The sequence below is a fragment of the Somniosus microcephalus genome, chromosome 11, assembly GCF_052327205.1.
Source record: "Somniosus microcephalus isolate GS21.2 chromosome 11, FLI_Smic_1.0, whole genome shotgun sequence".
NCBI lineage: Eukaryota > Metazoa > Chordata > Chondrichthyes > Squaliformes > Somniosidae > Somniosus > Somniosus microcephalus.
Window position 1 is genome coordinate 72,296,019 of NC_140997.1, and position 17,583 is coordinate 72,313,601.

Below are 17,583 nucleotides of genomic sequence, written 5' to 3' on the forward strand. Positions count from 1 at the left end.
AATTCCAGCACATCAATGAGAAGCCGACAAGGAGCTTCAACGTAGGACAACCAGTCTTGGCCCGTGACTACCGAACAGAGAAATGGCAACCCGGAACGATATGCACAAGGCAGGGGCCATTAATGTACACAGTGGATGTCGGGGAGAATATTGTGAAATGCCACGTCGATCAGATATTAGCGTCACAGGAACGAGTCAACCCCATGTCTCGCGTACTTGGGGATGAACCCGACATACCGGTAGCATCTACCTCCGAACCAGTAGCAGTGGAAACCGATGAACTAACCGACGAAAAGGGGCCAGAATCGCCTCCGCACCAAGAACAAGTACCTCAGGAAAGGCGCTATCCCGAAAGGATCAGGAAGCCGCCCCAAAGACTGAATCTATAAATGGACTATTGTTGTTTAATGTACATGTTAAAGTGTTAATTGTTATTTGAATATTATGGGTACTGATAATCTAAAAGGGGAGGAATTGTAGTGTATGTACCTTTAAGAGAGAACTACTTTTACAGCTCCTGTATACTGTTGTACCGGCAGTGACCACACCTGCATATAAGCCTTGAGCATGCCTCTGTACCCCCAGTCTTGAGACTACCCTACTCCAGTAAATACCTGTTGATTGTTAAGTTACAGCATCCGTGTGTTTATTGAAAAACATCATAATCTCAGAATCACGGATCTAACATGAACCACTTGATCATTAACACATATATGAGTTTGACTCCATTCAGACTTCGGAAACTGAAGTACCAGGTTCAAACAAATCTCAGATGGAAACAAGATCATCTTTGAGTTCGGAACCAAAACAAAACAGTCCAAAAATTGGTTCAACACCAAAACCTTCTGTAAGAAGTTCAGGAAGGCTCCGCAAACCTGTTATTAAACTAGATTTGTAGTTCATTTGTTGCATTTGTAGTTGATTTAAAAGAAAATAAGCCAGGAGTTTGTTATGTGGTACATGTAATGCTGGGAAAAGTGGGACTATAGTTACGTTGTATTTGAGAGGGGAATTTTGTTGTATTTGAGATGATCCATATCGGCCTCCTCCTGAGGTCCCCACCATCACAGAAGCCAGTCTTCAGACAATTCAATTCACTCCATGTGATATCAAGAAACGGCCCTGGCATCCCGGCTACCGTGCTGAAGACTTGTGCTCCAGAACTAGCCGTGCCTCTAGCCAAGCTGTTCCAGTACAGCTACAACACTGGGATCTATCCAACAATGTGGAAAACTACCCAGGTATGTCCTGTCCACAAAAAGCTGGACAAATCCATTCTGGCCAATTACCGCCCCATCAGTCTACTCTCAATCATCAGCAAAGTGATGGAAAGTGTCAATGACAGTACTATCAAGCGGCACTTATTCACCTATAACCTGCTCACTGTTTGGGTTCCGCCAAGACCACTCTGCTCGCGACCTCATTACAGCCTTGGTCCAAACATGGACAAAGGAGCTGAATACCAGAGGTGAGGTGAGAGTGACTGCCCTTGACATCAGGGCAGCATTTGACCGAGTGTGGCATGAAGGAGCCCTAGTAAAACTGAAGTCAATGGGAATCGGGGCTAAAACTCTCCGCTGGCTGGAGTCATACCTAGCACAAAGGAAGATGGTTATGGTGATTGAAGGTCAATCATCACGGCCCCAGGACATCACTGCAGGAGTTCCTCAGGGCAGTGTCCTAGGCCCAACCATCTTCCGCTGTTTCATCAATGACCTTCCCTCCAACATAAGGTCAGAAATGGGGATGTTCGCTGATGACTGCACAGTGTTCAGTGCCATTCACAACTCCTCAGATAATGAAGCAGTCCATGCCCGCATGCAACAAGACCTGGACGACGTTCAGGCTTGGGCTGATAAGTGGCAGGTAACATTTATGCCACAGAAGTGCCAAGCAATGACTATCTCCAACAAGCAAGAGTCTAACCACTGCCACTTAACATTCAATGGCATTACAATCGCCGAATCCCCCACCATCAACATTCTGGGGGTCATCATTGACCAGAAACTTAACTGGACCAGCCACATAAATACCGTGGCAACGAGAGCAGGTCAGAGGCTAGGTATTCTGTGGCGAGTGTCTCACCTCCTGACTCCCAAAGCCTTTCTACCATCTACAAGGTACAAGTAAGGAGTGTGATGGAATACTCTCCACTTGCCTGGATGAGTGCAGTTCCAACAACACTCAAGAAGCTCGACATCATCCAGGACAAAGAAGCCTGCTTGATTGGCACCCCATCCACCACCTTAAACATTCACTCCCTCCACCACCAGCATACCATGGCTGCAGTATGTACCATCTACAAGATGCACTGCAGCAACTCGCCAAGGCTTCTTCGGCAGCACCTCCCAAACCTGCAACCTCTTCCACCTAGAAAGACAAGGGAAGCAGGCGCATGGGAACCCCACCACCTCCAAGTTCCCCTCCAAGTCACACACCATCCTGACTTAGAAGTATATTGCCAATCCTTCATCGTCGCTGGGTCAAAATCCTGGAACTCCCTATCTAACAGCACTGTGAGAGTACCTTCAGCACATGGACTGCAGCGGTTCAAGAAGGCAGCTCATAACCACCTTCTCAAGGGCAATTAGAGATGGGCAATAAATGCTGGTCTTGCCAGCGATGCCCACGTCCCATAAACAAAGTACTTTTTTTAAAGGGAAAGCAGTGGCATGTATTATCACATGGTTTGTCACATGTTTTAGTATGAGCATGCTCAGTTTGCTCTGGCCTAATAAAGCAAGCACATGGACTAGCAACTCATCCTGTCTCTGTCCTTCATTTGTTCTACCCACATATTTTACAATAACGTTCCTGTGAAGTGTCTTGGGATGTTTTACTACGTTAAAGCTGCTATATAAATGCAAGTTGTTGTTGTTTGCGTTCGGTCATACTCCAGCCATTTTGAGGCTGACATACAGTCCAGTTATATTTGTATTATTAAGATAAAAATAACAAAAGGGTCATATAACACTTCTCCTTCACAAACAATTAAAAGGTTTGGAAAATATTCAGCAAAAAAAACTTCTTCTGCCAGATTACTCAGTATAGCAAAGAGGGAGATTTTGTAGCCTCCATTTTGGTGCCTAATCTTTTTACACTAGTAGATTTCCCCTAATGTAGCTTCTGGTGCATTGTAATTTTTTTATATTTCAACCCATCAGAAACTATGATGCATGAAATGTGACATGGTGGAGAGCAAATCTATCATACATTTTTAATAGTAAGCAGACCGCCAGTGGAATTGCTCATAGTGAGTCAAAGGATTCACTGTTCATCCAAGTAGCAATCCAAAGTATACATGCTCCTTCAATTCTGGCCTCCTGCGCATCCTCCATTTTAATCGCTCCACCATTGGTGGCCATGCCTTCATCTGTTTAGGCCCTAAGCTCTGGAATGCCCTCCCTAAACCTCTCCATCTCTCCCTTATGTGTCAGCCGTGGCTCAGTGGGTAACACTCTTGCCTATGAGTTAGAAGGTTGTGGGTTCAAGTCCCACTCCAGAGACTTGAACGCAAAAATCTAGGCTGTGGGAGTGCTGCACTGTCGGAGGCGCCATCCTTCAGCTGAGATATTTAAACAAAGCCCCGTCAGCTCTCTCAGTTGGATGTAAAAGATTCCATGGCACTCATTTGAAGACGAGCAGGGGAGTTATCCCTGGTCTCTTGGCCAATATTTATCCCTCAATCAACATCACTAAAAACAGATTATCTGATCATTATTACATTGCTGTTTGTGGGAGCTTGCTGTGCACAAATTGGCTGCCGCATTTCCTACATTACAACAGTGAGTACACTTCAAAAAGTACTTCATTGGTTGTTAAGCGCTTTGGGATGTCCTTTAGGGTCATGAAAGGCACTAATAAATGCAGGTCTTTATTTAGTTTTCTTCTCCTTTAAATACTCCTTAAAACCGACCTCTTTGAACAAACTTTTGGTGACCTGTTGTAATATCTCCTTATGTGACCCTGTCTCGAATTTTGTTCGATATTACTCCAGTGAAGCGCCCTGGGACGTTTTACTACATTAACGGCGCTATATAAATGCAAGCTGTTGTTATCAAAATAGGGATATGTTCATGTGATGTGGAAATGTTGCAGGAAGTGGGATGCTTGCGGGAAGTGTGTGCTATCCTTGAGACATTTTATACAGGCATAGCCCACTCATCACATGGAATCTGCTCCATTTTGTTAAGCACTGCAGTTCTTTTTATCTTCAATCTTTTATCTTTCCATACTTTTGTTTAAACACCTCAATTGATTTCGCATTTATGCCCTTGTGGGGCACTGCCTACCACATCCCTTCATGTGAAGAATTTGTTTTCTGAATTTCCTTTTAACTGGCTTATTTCTAATTTTAAGATAACATCCTCTTGTTCTGGATCCCCCTAGAACGGGGTGGGAAGGAAAAAAATCTTTGATCAAATTGTCAGTCCCCTTGTAAACACCTCATTCGGTTCACAGTTTGATCAGATCTCCAGAGAACATAAAAAACCGAATTTAACCAATTTCAGATCAATACAACCAAAGTTTACACTGTCCCCGCCCCCATGTAAAATATGAGGATGGGGGTCACAGATTTAGAAAGAGAGAGAGAGAGAGAAACTACTCTAGAGAACACGGTCCTATTTCCTTTAACGTAAGGTCGTCACAGCAACCCTGAGTCAGTGCCTGCGCCTTCCCTCAGCGCTCCGGAAGCATCGTGGAGAGCAGCTGGAGCGGCAACTTCTCCTCTACAACCAGCCCTCTCTCGCCAACTTAAAAGGTAGGAACTGCCTAAAAAAATATGCTCCATCAATGTGTCCCACTCTGCATAAAGGCAAATATAGCAGCGAGAATTGGACAGTGGTCGTTTTTGCTACCAGTAATTTATCTTGTAAGATGTGAAACTTAAACCTCTGGTTCTCAGCAGTCGTTCCTTCTCGCCCCGTTTCCCACTGAATTTTATGCGCTGATGTTACTTCACTCAGTAAATGCCCAGGCTGAATTAGGCGGGTTTTTTTAAAATTTCGTGTTGAAGTAATAAATTACATTAACAAAAATCCCGTAAAACATATTTCGTGCTGCTCCCACTAAAATTCTGCACGGAATTGTCTTGGCGCCAAATGGGAGATCTGAAAATCTGTCGAAGTATTCGAGAAACTTTCCTCATTTTTCCCCCCCTTCACCGCACCCCCTTCGGAGCCAGGCTTTCGAATCAAGTTAAGTTCGGGTTTTGTAAAAGTCTGGGATTGAACCCGCGGTTATTGTGTTCGGCTGTCTTTTTTACCTTTTTTAATTCTCCATTCCTCTACAGTCGGAATTTGCTAAGAGCTGCAACGCCCGCCCTTTCCCCATTTCCTCTTCCCCCATCCCCAAATTCCCGGGCTAGAAAACAGATTCCGCTGTGGATCTCTGAGCCTTTGTGAAGTGTATTCTGTGCATAATTGTATCGGCGCGTTCTGCTGACCAGGTTACATCACCACCGATTCCCTAAAGTTAATGAAACGCCTCACCTCGTGAAACTGTCCTTGAGCTGACTCAGCTGTAAGTTGCGCCACAGGTGACCAGGCCTGCAGTGTAACTAAAGGACAACATTGGCTGTCTTCCGCAACATTAAAAACAATAGAGTCCCTCTGTGAAAAATAACCACCTAAAGTCTACCAATAGCTTGATATTTAGTGAGTGGACATGTGTAGCCCCTGACATTGTTGCTGGGTTTTGACTAAGACTAATGTGAAATTAAAAAAGGATCAAATCCAGCCTAAGCTGCTGGTATGGAGCATATTTTCATAGAATCATAGAATTTTTTTTGGCACAGAAGGAGACCATTGTGTAAGTTCCCCAACTGGGGCTATCAAATCTCCCGTTCTGTGACAGGAAATACATGCAAATGAATGTGCATAGACTTGTACAAATGACATGAGCTATGGCCGATTCACAAATTTCCAATGGGTAGTATTAATGGAGTAGCACCAGGCATACCTGAAAATGTGGTGCCAATATGGTGAAGCTACAACACGGGACTACATGTATCCTAAACAGTGGAGACAGCATGCAAAAGATAGAGCTAGGCAATCCCACACCAACAGATCAGGTCAAAGCTCTGCAGTTGTGCCACATCCAGTCACACATGGTGGGCAATTAATGGGGGGGGGGGAGGCACCATGAACATCCCCATCCTCAATGATGAAGAAGCCCAGCATATGAGTGCAAAAGGCAAGTCTATAGTGTTTACAACCACCTTCAACCAGAAGTACGAAGTGGATGATCAATTTCGGCCTCCTCCTGAGGTCCCCACCATCACCACTGCCAATCTTCAGACAGTTTGACTCCACGTGATATTAATAAACTGCTAAGTGCACTGGACACAGCAAAGGCTATGGGCCTGACAACATTCCGGCTGTAGTGCTGAAGATCTATGCTCCAGAACTAGCTGCACTTCTAGCCAAGCTATTCCAGTACACCTACCACTGGCATCTACCTGACAATTTGGAAAATTACCCAGGTATGTCCTGTCCAAAAAATCAGGACAATTACCACCCCATCAGCCTACTCCCAATCACCAACAAAATGGAAGGAATTGTGAACAGTGCTATCAAGCGGCACTTACTAATAACTTTCTCACATGCTCAGCTTGAGTTCCTCCAGGACCACTTGACTCTAGACCTTCTTACAGCCTTGGTCCAAGCATGGAAAGAAGAGCTGAACTGCAGACGTGAGGTGAATGTGACTGCCCTTGACATCAAGGCAGCATTTGACCGAGTGTGGCACCAAGGAGCATATTAATACTGAAGATCATGGGGGAAGTTTTCCAATGACTGGAGTCATACCTAGTACACAGTAAGATGATTGTGGTTGTTGGAGGCCAATCATCACAGCCCCAGGACATCGCTGCAGGAGTTCCTCAGGGCAGAACCCTAGGTTTAGCTGTCTGCAGCTGCTTCATCAATGACCTTCCTTCCAACATATGGTCAGAAATGGGGCTATTTGCTGATGATTGCACAGTGTTCAGCTCCAATTACAACTCCTCAGATAATGAAGCTGTCTATTCTTGCATGCAGCAAGACCTGGCGACATCCAGGCTTGAGCTGATAAGTGGCAAGTAGCATTTGTGCTACAAGATCATCTCCAGCATCATCTCCAACAAGGGAGAGTCTAACTACCTCTTGATGGCATTACCATCGCCGAATCCCTCATCAACATCCTGGAGGTTGTTATTGAACAGAAACCCAACTGGATCAGCCACATAAATGCTGTGGCTACTAAAGCAGATCAGAGTCTGGGTATTCTGTGGTGCGTGGCTCACCTCCTGACTCCCCAAAGCCTCTCCAACACCTAATAAGGCACAAGTCGGGAGTGTGATGGAATATTCTCCACTTGCCTGGATGGGTGTAGCTGCAACAACACAGGAAGTTAGACACCATCCAAGACATAAAATTTACAGCACAGAAACAGGCCATTCGGCCTAACTATTCTAAAGCAGTCCATTTGATTGGCAGCACATCCACTTCCTTCACCAGCGTATCGTTGATACTGTGTGTACCATCTACAGGATGCAGTGCAGCAACTTGCCAAGGCTTCTTTGACGGAATCTCCCCAAACCTGCGACCTCCACCACCTAGAAGGACAAGGGCAGCAGGTTCATGGGAACACCATCAGCCCCCACCCCCCCAGTTCCCCCATCCCAACTTGGACATACATCGCTGTTCCTTCATGGTTGCCGGGTCAGAATCCTGGAACTCCCTACCGAACTGTGGAAGCACCTTCGCCACAGTAGTCCAAGAATGCGGCTCACCATCACCTTTAGGGCAACTAGGAATGGACATGTTCCTGCTGATAGCTCCCCTAGCAAACATATTTCACATTTCGCAAGATGATTACAAATGAGGAAGCCATTCGCCTCATCTTAAATTCATCCACCCAGAGAGATACTAACATTCTTCTGATTGTAGAATCCAATTTTTTCTTAAATAACTCCAAGGTTTGCCTCCATTATCTGGAAGTTTATCCTACAGGTTGATCACTGTTGAGAAGTTTCAAGATATTTTTCCTAAACTTACCCTTGAGGTTTGAACCCGTTTCTCCTTGTTCTACTCCTGCAATAGAATTTAAGTAATATTCTGGGTTAACTTTTTCTATACCCTTAAGCTTGTATACCTCTACAAAATCATTTCTCAGACAACTTTGCATATCCCATCAGATGACAAGGCTTTCTTAATTTTGCTGTCAAGTTAAATGGTTATAGCTGGTGATAGGCTATGAAGCAGTCTACCAGATTGGAATGGAAGATGTATTAGCAGGACAAGTCTTGCCACATTTCTCATTAGTTGACTGTACTGAATTTTGTTGATGGTAGCCGTAGGGAAGTCTGTGGCTTGCATTGTCTAGCCCTCCTGGCTAAAGAAGGAAGTATGCCCATTCATCGTGTGCAACGGAGGAAAATAACTAAAAGGAGGCAGTCAATTTTTAAATTTATTTTTAGAAATACATTCCATACTAATTCCATGTCCCATTTATGTGGTTATTCTTTCATCTCTGCACCAGGGTATCTGAACGTTCTTGAAGTATTCTGATACTTTGTCTATTATTTTAGGGACTTCGATAGTACTGGATTATTTGCTACAATTTCTGTGCACGAGGTAGTTCAGCTGGTTACACTCAATACTTTTCCATTGATATCCTTAAAGATAGTTTGAGAAAGGAAGTATTAAAGCAGTTTGTAAGTACCGTACCATCAGTTTTATTAGATTTATGTTCATTAGATTTAACACATTTTTGTTCAGTTAAACTTTTGAAAATGTATTTTCTGATCTAATAAAGTTTAATTACAACTGTCTTATAAATAAACACTGCTGTTTCTGCAGCTACCGATCTGCTCAATCACACCCTCACCTCCAGCTTTCCTCTTGTCCCCATTAACGCCATTACTCTCTCTCTCTCTCACCCTGGTCATTCCCACTGCTACCTTCATCCCCACTTCCTTAAGTCCAAGACATGACGACTTGAACATTTATGGCACAATTGGTTTAGCCATGCATCGCCAGATCTGGCTGGACCACATAAAGCACTATTGGGTCCTGCCCTTCTCCTCAAAACTGCTCACAATTCCAGAATCATCCTGGAATGCAAAGATAACCCCTGGCTTCTCTTCTCCACTACAAACCATCTTCTTCAACTCCTCTCCCGTGCCTCCTCCACCCTCGCCTCCAACAATGTGCAAGGAACTCATGAACATCTTTCTCACCATGGCTGAGACCCTCCGATCAGCTGCTGCTTCCCACTCTTCCCCTAGCTGCACTAGTCCTGAACTCACATCTTTTCCTAGTTTCTCTCCAAGCTCCGCTTGTCCATGAAACCCACCTCCTGCTCCCTCGACCCTATTACCACTAAACTGTTGACCACCCAACTTCCATTCCTGGCCCATATGTTAGCTGATATTAACGGTTCCCTCTCCTTCTGTACTGACCCCCTCCCCCAACAAATCTGCTGTCATTTCCCCCCCCCCCCCCTCAAAAAAAAAAAAAAAAAAAAAAAAAAAAAACCCTTGACCTTTCTGCCCTTGGGAAAAATACTGCCCCCTCTTTAACCTCCCATTCCTCAAATCCGTGAACCTGTTGTCACCTCCCAAACCCATGCCTATCATTCCCGCAATTCCACGTTTGAACCCCTTCAATCAGGCTTCCGCCCCCCCCCCCTCCCCCCAGCACTGAAATGGCCCTTATCAAAGTCACAAATGATGTCCAATGACCATGGTGAACTATCCCTCCTCATACTTCTCCACCACCACTGACCACTCCATCCTCCTCCAACACCTCTCCTACGTTGTCCAGCTGGGTGAGACTGACCTCGCCTTGTTCCATTCTTATTTATACAGTCATTGCCAGAGAATCACCTGTAATGCCTTCTTTCTGCTTGTGCACTATTGCTTCTGGAATCCCCCAAGGATCTATCCTTGGCCCTCTCCTACTTCTCTCAATGCTGCCCTTCAGCAGTGACATCCAAAAATACAACATCAGGTTCCAAATGTACGCTGATGACACCCAGCTGTACCTCCCTACCGCCTCTCTCGATCCCTCCACTGTCTCTGATTTGTCACGCTGCTTGACATCCAGTACTGGATGAGCAGAAATTTCCTTCAACTAAATATTGGAAAGACCAAAGCCATTGTCTAAGGTCCCTGCCATAATCTCCGTTCCCCAGCCACCGACGCCATCCCTCTCCCTGGCTACTGTTTGAGGCAACCGTGGTGTCATATTTGAGCATAAGATGAACTTCCAACCACACATCCACTATATCACCAAGACCGCCTACTTCCACCTCCGGAACATTGCCCGCCTCCGCCCCAGCCGCAGCTCATCTGCAGCTGAAACCCTCATCCATGCCTTTGTTACTTCGAGACGTGACCATTCCAACGCTCTCGGCCGGCCTCCATAAACTTGAGCTCTTCTAAAACTCTGCTGCCTGTCTCCTAACTCTCACATGGTCCCGTTCACCCATCACCCCTGTGATCACATTGGCTCCCGGTCCTGCGTCGTCTTGATTTTAAAATGTTCATCCTTGTTTTCGAATTCCTCCCATTCTCTGTCACCTCTAGTCCTACAGCCCTTGAGAGCTCAGTATTCCTCCAATTCTGGCCTCTTGCGCATCCCTGATTTTTAATCGCTCTACCATTGCCGGCCATGTCTTCAGCTGCCTAGGCTATAAGCTCTGGAATTCCCTCCCTAAACTTCTCCACGTGTCTACCTCTCCTCCTTTAAGACTTCCCTCTTTCACCAGGTTTTTGGTCATCTGTACTAATGTGACTCTCAAATTTTGGGACGTTTTACTACGTTAAAGGCACTTTACAAATGCAAGTTGTTGTTTCTGTGAAACAGTTAATATGGGCATCTGTTTAATCTCAACTATAATGTATCTCTCTGTACAACAGCTTTGACTGAGGAAGACTAATTGCAAAGTGCCTCTCTTTGCATGCATTGCACACATTTTATGGAATTGTTCAACTAATGATATGAGATATAACAAAGTAATTAAGACATTGGTGTGTTTTCAACTGCATTACTAATTAGGTGAGTTGTTTGGAATATAAATTGGAATAGTACATTACTCAGAATGGATTTTGTCAAAGGAAATGTAACTTCTTTAGTGATATAACATACTTCCTATTTAGTATTTTGTTTGGCATGACCATTTATGTTGTGCAGGTGTTAAACCAGCAAAATGCCTTTGTAACTCTATTGCTAAGTCTTGCCATCATGGTAAAAGCATTGAAGTAATTTTGACCTTTTACGCTGTGTAGTCATAAAAGGAGATGGAGGAATGAATAAATGGGAAATTACAATTTCAAACGTTTTTGGAATTATCATTTCATATCGATGGTCTAACACTAATTCCAGTAGACGGACACTGCCCCCAACCGTCAAGAAGCTGTGCCTTTTCTATACTTGAATACTTGAATAATGTGTGGCACAGGAATCCGCAAATACTACCAGTACAATGTAAATAAACATATATAAAATGAGGACGGTCATGATGGTCAATTACCCTTCATACCAATGGCTTCACATCAAGTTTGAGAATCTCTCACTTAAGTGAACAGAGTTCTCATTTCGACATCATGAATTCAGCCAAGTGACTTCCCACAAATACAGGCAAGTTAATCCCTCAACCAGGGTTCAAACACCCGATTCCTGAAGAACTTGCGCACCGGTTCAAACTCGTGTTTTTAACACCCAACACTTAATTGGCTCTCGTAGACAGCCTCAGTGATACTTCATACAATTAGAGTATATCTCCTGTGGCATTGCTAACAATGAGTCAGAAAACACAGTGTAACTCCTGTATGTGTTTACATGGAAATAAAGTGTGCGATAACTAATGGGCTTTTCTGTTGGAAATCCTGTAAGGATATGATTAATATGGTATAACTATGCACTTTTGAGACACATAAGCCGCTGACTTCTATCCTTTCTTCCCTCCCCTTCCTCTCTGCTTTAGGATGTTGTATCTAGGGAAGCCAGTGGTTTTCAAACATTTCTGGTTGGGGAGCACATATAGAAACATAGAAGATAGGAGCAGGAGTAGGCCATTCGGCCCCTTGAGCCTGCTCCGCCATTCAATGCGATCATGGCTGATCATCCAAATTCAGTACCCGGTCCCTGCTTTCTCCCCTTTAAGAAATATATCCAACTCCTTGAATATATTTAATGAACTGGCCTCCACCACCTTCTGTGGTAAAGAGTTCCACAGGTTCACCACTCTCTGGGTGAAGAAATTCCTCCTCCATTTCTGTCTTAAATGGCCTACCCTTTATCCTTAGACTGTGTCCCCTGGTTCTGGACTCCCCGACCATCGGGAACATCCTTCCTGCATCTAGTCTGTCCAGTCCTGTCAGAATTTTATAAGTTTCAATGAGATCACCTCTCATTCTTCTAAACTCCAGCGAGTACAAGTCCAATCGACCCAATCTCTCCTCATACGTCATTCCTGCCATCCCAGGTATCAGCCTGGTGAATCTTCGCTGCACTCCTTCCATGGCAAGAACATCCTTCCTCAGATAAGGTGACCAAAACGGCACACAATACTCAAGATGTGGTCTCACCGAGGCCCTGTACAACTGCAGCAAGACATCCTTGTTCCTGTACTCAAACCCTCTCGCTATGAAGGCCAACATACCATTTGCCGCCTTAACCGCCTGCTGCACCTTCAGCGACTGGTGCACAAGGACACCCAGGTCTCGTTGCACTTCCCCTTCTCCCAATATATTGCCATTTAGATAATAATCTGCCTTCCTGTTTTTGCCACCAAAGTGGATAACCTCACATTTATCCACGTTATATTGCATCTGCCATGTTTCTGCCCAATCACCCAACATTTCCAAATCATCCTGGAGTTTCTCGACATCCTCCTCACAGCACACACACCCACCCAGCTTTGTGTCGTCTGCAAATTTGGAGATATTACATCTAGTTCCCTTGTCCAGATCATTTATATATATATATTGTGAATAGCTGGGGTCCAAGGACCGATCCCTGCGGTACCCCACTGGTCACTGCCTGCCATTCGGAAAAAGACCCGTTTATTCCAACTCTTTGCTTTCTGTCTGCCAACCAGTTTTCTATCCAAGTCAATACCTTGCCCCCAATCCCATGTGCCTTAACTTTACATGCTAATCTCCTATGCGGGACCTTATCGAAGGCCTTCTGAAAGTCCAGATACACCACATCCACTGGTTCTCCCTTATCTATTTTACCAGTTACATCCTCAAAAAATTCCAGTAGATTAGTCAAGCACGATTTACCTTTTGTGAGGGGGTGGGAAAGGCTGGTGTTATAACTCCCAAAGTATAGTGTCGGCCACTCAAAGAAAGAGTGCTATCTTTGCGAGACACTTTTTTATTGGTATACAGCAACAGAAAAAATGTGTTTTTAACACCTACGCAGCCGCCGAGGGATTGAAACTTCATATATCTGCCAACCTCTTCGGGTTCAGGCTAAAATCCTAGCCTAGATTTCCAATTGGTGTTAAGGAAATGTCGATTGGAAAATCTAGGCCTCTGTCATAGACTGTCTTGACTACTCTGACCAACTTTACTTTCAGTAGATGACTTCCAAAATGGAGACTTTGATGAACCATTGTAGCTGAATATACTTCAAAAAAACAGCAGCAATTTCCTGGATTGTTCTGGACAAAATAGAACAAAAGTTATTACCACAGATTGTTTGGCCACTTTTCTTTCTACATCTGTATTTTATACTAGAATATATGTACAACAAGAAATTTCTTCAAGTAGCATTTTTTTTTAATGTTCCAAGTTGATTCAATTTATGAACATCTGGGCTTCATGGTTCTTCCTATTCCACATTCCTCCCATTCCAGGGATGCTTGACTCTTAAAATGCTTCTTTGCTGAAAACCTGTTTCTCTCTTATTCAGTAACTTACTGACATCAGAACTGAGTGGTAATTGAAAATAACTTAAAAGAAAAGAGTGTAGAAGGTAGGCTGATAATCAGCAGCCCTTCCGGTGCACCCCATTCCCTTCCCCCATAAATTCAGCAGGAGTGCAGCATAAGGACGGGACCCGGAGTAATACCCAAATCATTCGTATGCAGCAACAGATTGTAATCTTCCAATTCCCATCTGTGTTTTTTCCAAAATGCGGACTATAACTTCCTCTACTTTGCACCAACAATGTGCCTCAGTCTCAAACTCGAGTAGTACCCCTTACTGCACGAGTGTGACTTTTTTTTCCCAATTTCTCTCACCAGCCAGCCTTATGACCTCTCCGAGTTAGATTTATTAATCAATGCTGAATGAGGGATAGTTTTGTGCTGTAGGTCCATGCCCACTAGGAACTGGCTGAGACTGTGAGGACTCATTTGCAAAGCCACTTGCTAGCCAGCAGGCTGAGGAGATTTTAATACCATCAGTCTGTGTTGGATCTGATCCTTGGGCCCGAGAGGTGAAGGGCTAGTGTCGAACCGACCCACATTCCCACCTTGCACCGTGGCTTAATGTCTCCATTGAACAAAATAACTTCTTACGACAAGTTACCGTTGGTACTCTTGGTGTTTGCATGGTATAATTTCAAAGCCTATATTAAAGTCACCAAAGTAAATCAAAACATCTACAGCAACTTTAAAGCGTAGATTCAGCTGAACACAGAACCCTGACTGTGGAAGCAGCTGTAAATAAACTCGAGCATTTATTCCATTATTATAGATTTTATTCTGTTTAATTCATTTTCCTTCATATTGGCCAATTTAATTTTTTGTGCAAAAAATGAGCGCGCTGCTGAATCAAAGGGTTGGTTGTGAGTTCAAATCCCACTCTCTGACGTGAGGACATAATTTTGGCAGGTATTAATGGAGTACTGAGGAATAGCTGCACTGTTGGGTGCTGTGTTTTGAATGAGACATGAAACTAAGACATCATCTGCTTGTTCAGGTAGACACAAGAGGTTCCATGGCACTTTTTCGAAGAGCCAGGAGTTTTCCCAAAGTCTTGGCGAGCATTTATCCCTCAACCGACACTACCAAAAACAAAGGAACTGGTTATTCATCCAATTACTGTCAGTGGGTCCTTGCTGTGCACAAAATCTCTTGCGGCATTACCTATACTGTATAACAGTGACTGCACTTCAAAAATAATTCGTTGGCTGTGAAGGACTGTCTGAGGACGTGAAAGGTGTTACGTTTTTCTTTTTTTATGTGTTAAGCAACAGTTCCCATAGCTACCACCTTGCCATCCAAAATAGGCATACATTTTGCAGTACAATTTAAAAAGTTTTTAAACGTCATCAGTGAGGTACTTGCAATGTGCGTGATGAGTGTTCTTAGCCTGATTGCTATGTGGGCTATCTGTTCCCATCAGTTTTTAAGCTAAAGGGCTAGAGCATTTTTTTTTGGACTCTGTATGCTGGCAAGGCTGCATTAATTATCAATTCCTAATTGCCTATGAGTGATTGCTTGTGTAACTGAATGGCACGTTGGTCACTTTGGGAGCGTTTGAGTACGTGTGGATTAGACTGGCTAGGGGTGGCAGGTTCCCTTTCCTGAAGGACATTAGTGAACCAGTTGGGCTTTTACAACAAAATACCAGCTTTCGTGCTGATTTTTTTCCCTGGTGTTCCTCCACAGATTAAATTTCACAGCTTTAATTGGTGGGAGTTGAACTCTGATATCTAGGTTGATAGTCTGGTATCATAATCGCTGCGCTGCTATATCCATCACATTGTGTTAGCACGTCCTAATCCGAAGCACTGTTGAGGATTGGCAATGTTACTAGGAGACCAAATAAAACAGAAAATGCCTTACAACACTGATGTGTAACAATTCCCAGTGGAGGAATCAAGGTACTGATAGTGTTTTTTGCTTGAACACTTTGCTGTGCCTAAAATGGAATGTGTTTCGAGGAATTGGAAGGAATAATCAGCGTAGCAATGTCAAATTCACACATGGCATTTATTTATTTACTATTCATACCATTGTAATTGTAAGAGGAGCATGTGAATGTTAGCTTGGTATCATTGCCATGCCTAATGGAGCTTTGATGATGTACAGTATTTACAAAAAACTTTCAAAGGACGAACAATCGGCTACGGTAGCATAGTGGTCATGTTACTGGACTGGTAATCCAGAGGCCCGGACTAATGATCCACCACGGCTGGGGAATTTAAATTCAGTTAATTAAATAAATCTGGAATAAAAAGTGAGTATCGGTAATGGTGACCATGAAACTATCATTGTCGTAAAAACCCATCTGGTTCACTAATGTCCTTTTTAGGGAAAGAAATCTGCCGTCTGGCCTATGTGTGACTCCAGACCCACAGCAAATGTGGTTGACTCTTAACTGCCCTCTGAAATGGCCTAGCAAGCCACCCAGTTGTAACAAACCGCTACGAGAAACAATAATAAGAATAACTGGATGGACCACCCGGTATTGACCTCGGCACCGGCTTCGGACACGACAACAGCACACCCAGCCTAGTCAACCCTGCAAAGCCCTCCTCACTAACATCTGGGGACTTGTGCCAAAATTGGCAGAGCTGTCCCACAGACTAGTCAAGCAACAGCCTGACATAGTCATACTCACAGAATCATACCTTTCAGCCAATGTCCCAGACTCCTCCAACACCATCCCTGGGTATGTCCTGTCCCACTGTCAGGACAGACCCACCAGAGGTGGTGGTACAGTGGTATACAGTCGGGAGAGCATGGTCCTGGGAGTCCTCAACATTGACTCCGGACCCTTGAAGTCTCATGGCTTCAGGTCAAGCATGGGCAAGGAAACCTCTTGCTGATTACCACCCACTGCCCTCCCTCAGCTGATGAATCAGTACTCCTCCATGTTGAAGAAGCACTGAGGGTAGCAAGGGCACAGAACCTGCTCTGGGTGGGGGACTTCAATGTCCATCACCAAGAGTGTCTTGGTAGCACCACTACTGACCGAGTTGGCTGAGTCCTGAAGGTCATAGCTGCCAGATTGGGCCTGCGGCAGGTGGTGAGAGAACCAACACGAGGGAAAAACCTACTTGACCTCGTCCTCACCAATCTACCTGTCGCAGATGCATCTGTCCATGACCGCATTGGTAGCAGTAACCACCGCACAGTCCTTGTGGAAACGAAGTCCCATCTTCACACTGAGGACACCTTCCATCATGTTGTGTGGCACGACCACCGTGCTAAATGGGATAGATTCAGAACAGATCTAGCAGCTCAAAACAGGGCATCCATGAGGCGCTGTGGACCATCAGTAGCAGCAGAATTGTACTCCACCACAATCTGTAACCTCATGGCCCGGCATCTCTCTCACTCTACCATTACCATCATGCCAGGAGCAACACCAGGCATACCTAAAAATGAGGTGCCAACCTGGGGAAGCTGCAACACAGGACTACATGGATGCTAAACAGCGGAAGCAGCATGAAATAGACAGAGCTAAGTGATCCCATAACGAACGGATCAGATCAAAGCTCTGCATTCCTTCCACATCCAGTCATGAATGGTGATGGACAATTAAACAACTAATGGAAGGAGTAGGCTTCATGAATATTCCCATCCTCAATGATGGCGGAGCCCAGTGAGTGCAAAAGATAAGGCTGAAGC

The 17,583-nt window shown here is 44.4% G+C and overlaps 1 protein-coding gene across 1 annotated transcript in view; it reads left to right on the forward strand.

Moving 5' to 3' along the window:
• Nucleotides 1–4,090: 4,090 nt before the first annotated feature.
• carhsp1 (calcium regulated heat stable protein 1) overlaps nt 4,091–17,583 on the forward strand; it is a 103,442-nt gene continuing 89,949 nt past the window's right edge. Inside the window, exon 1 of the mRNA XM_086000865.1 lies at nt 4,091–4,762. The gene's annotated coding sequence lies outside the window, so the exon portion shown is untranslated. The remainder of the gene's footprint in view (nt 4,763–17,583) is intronic.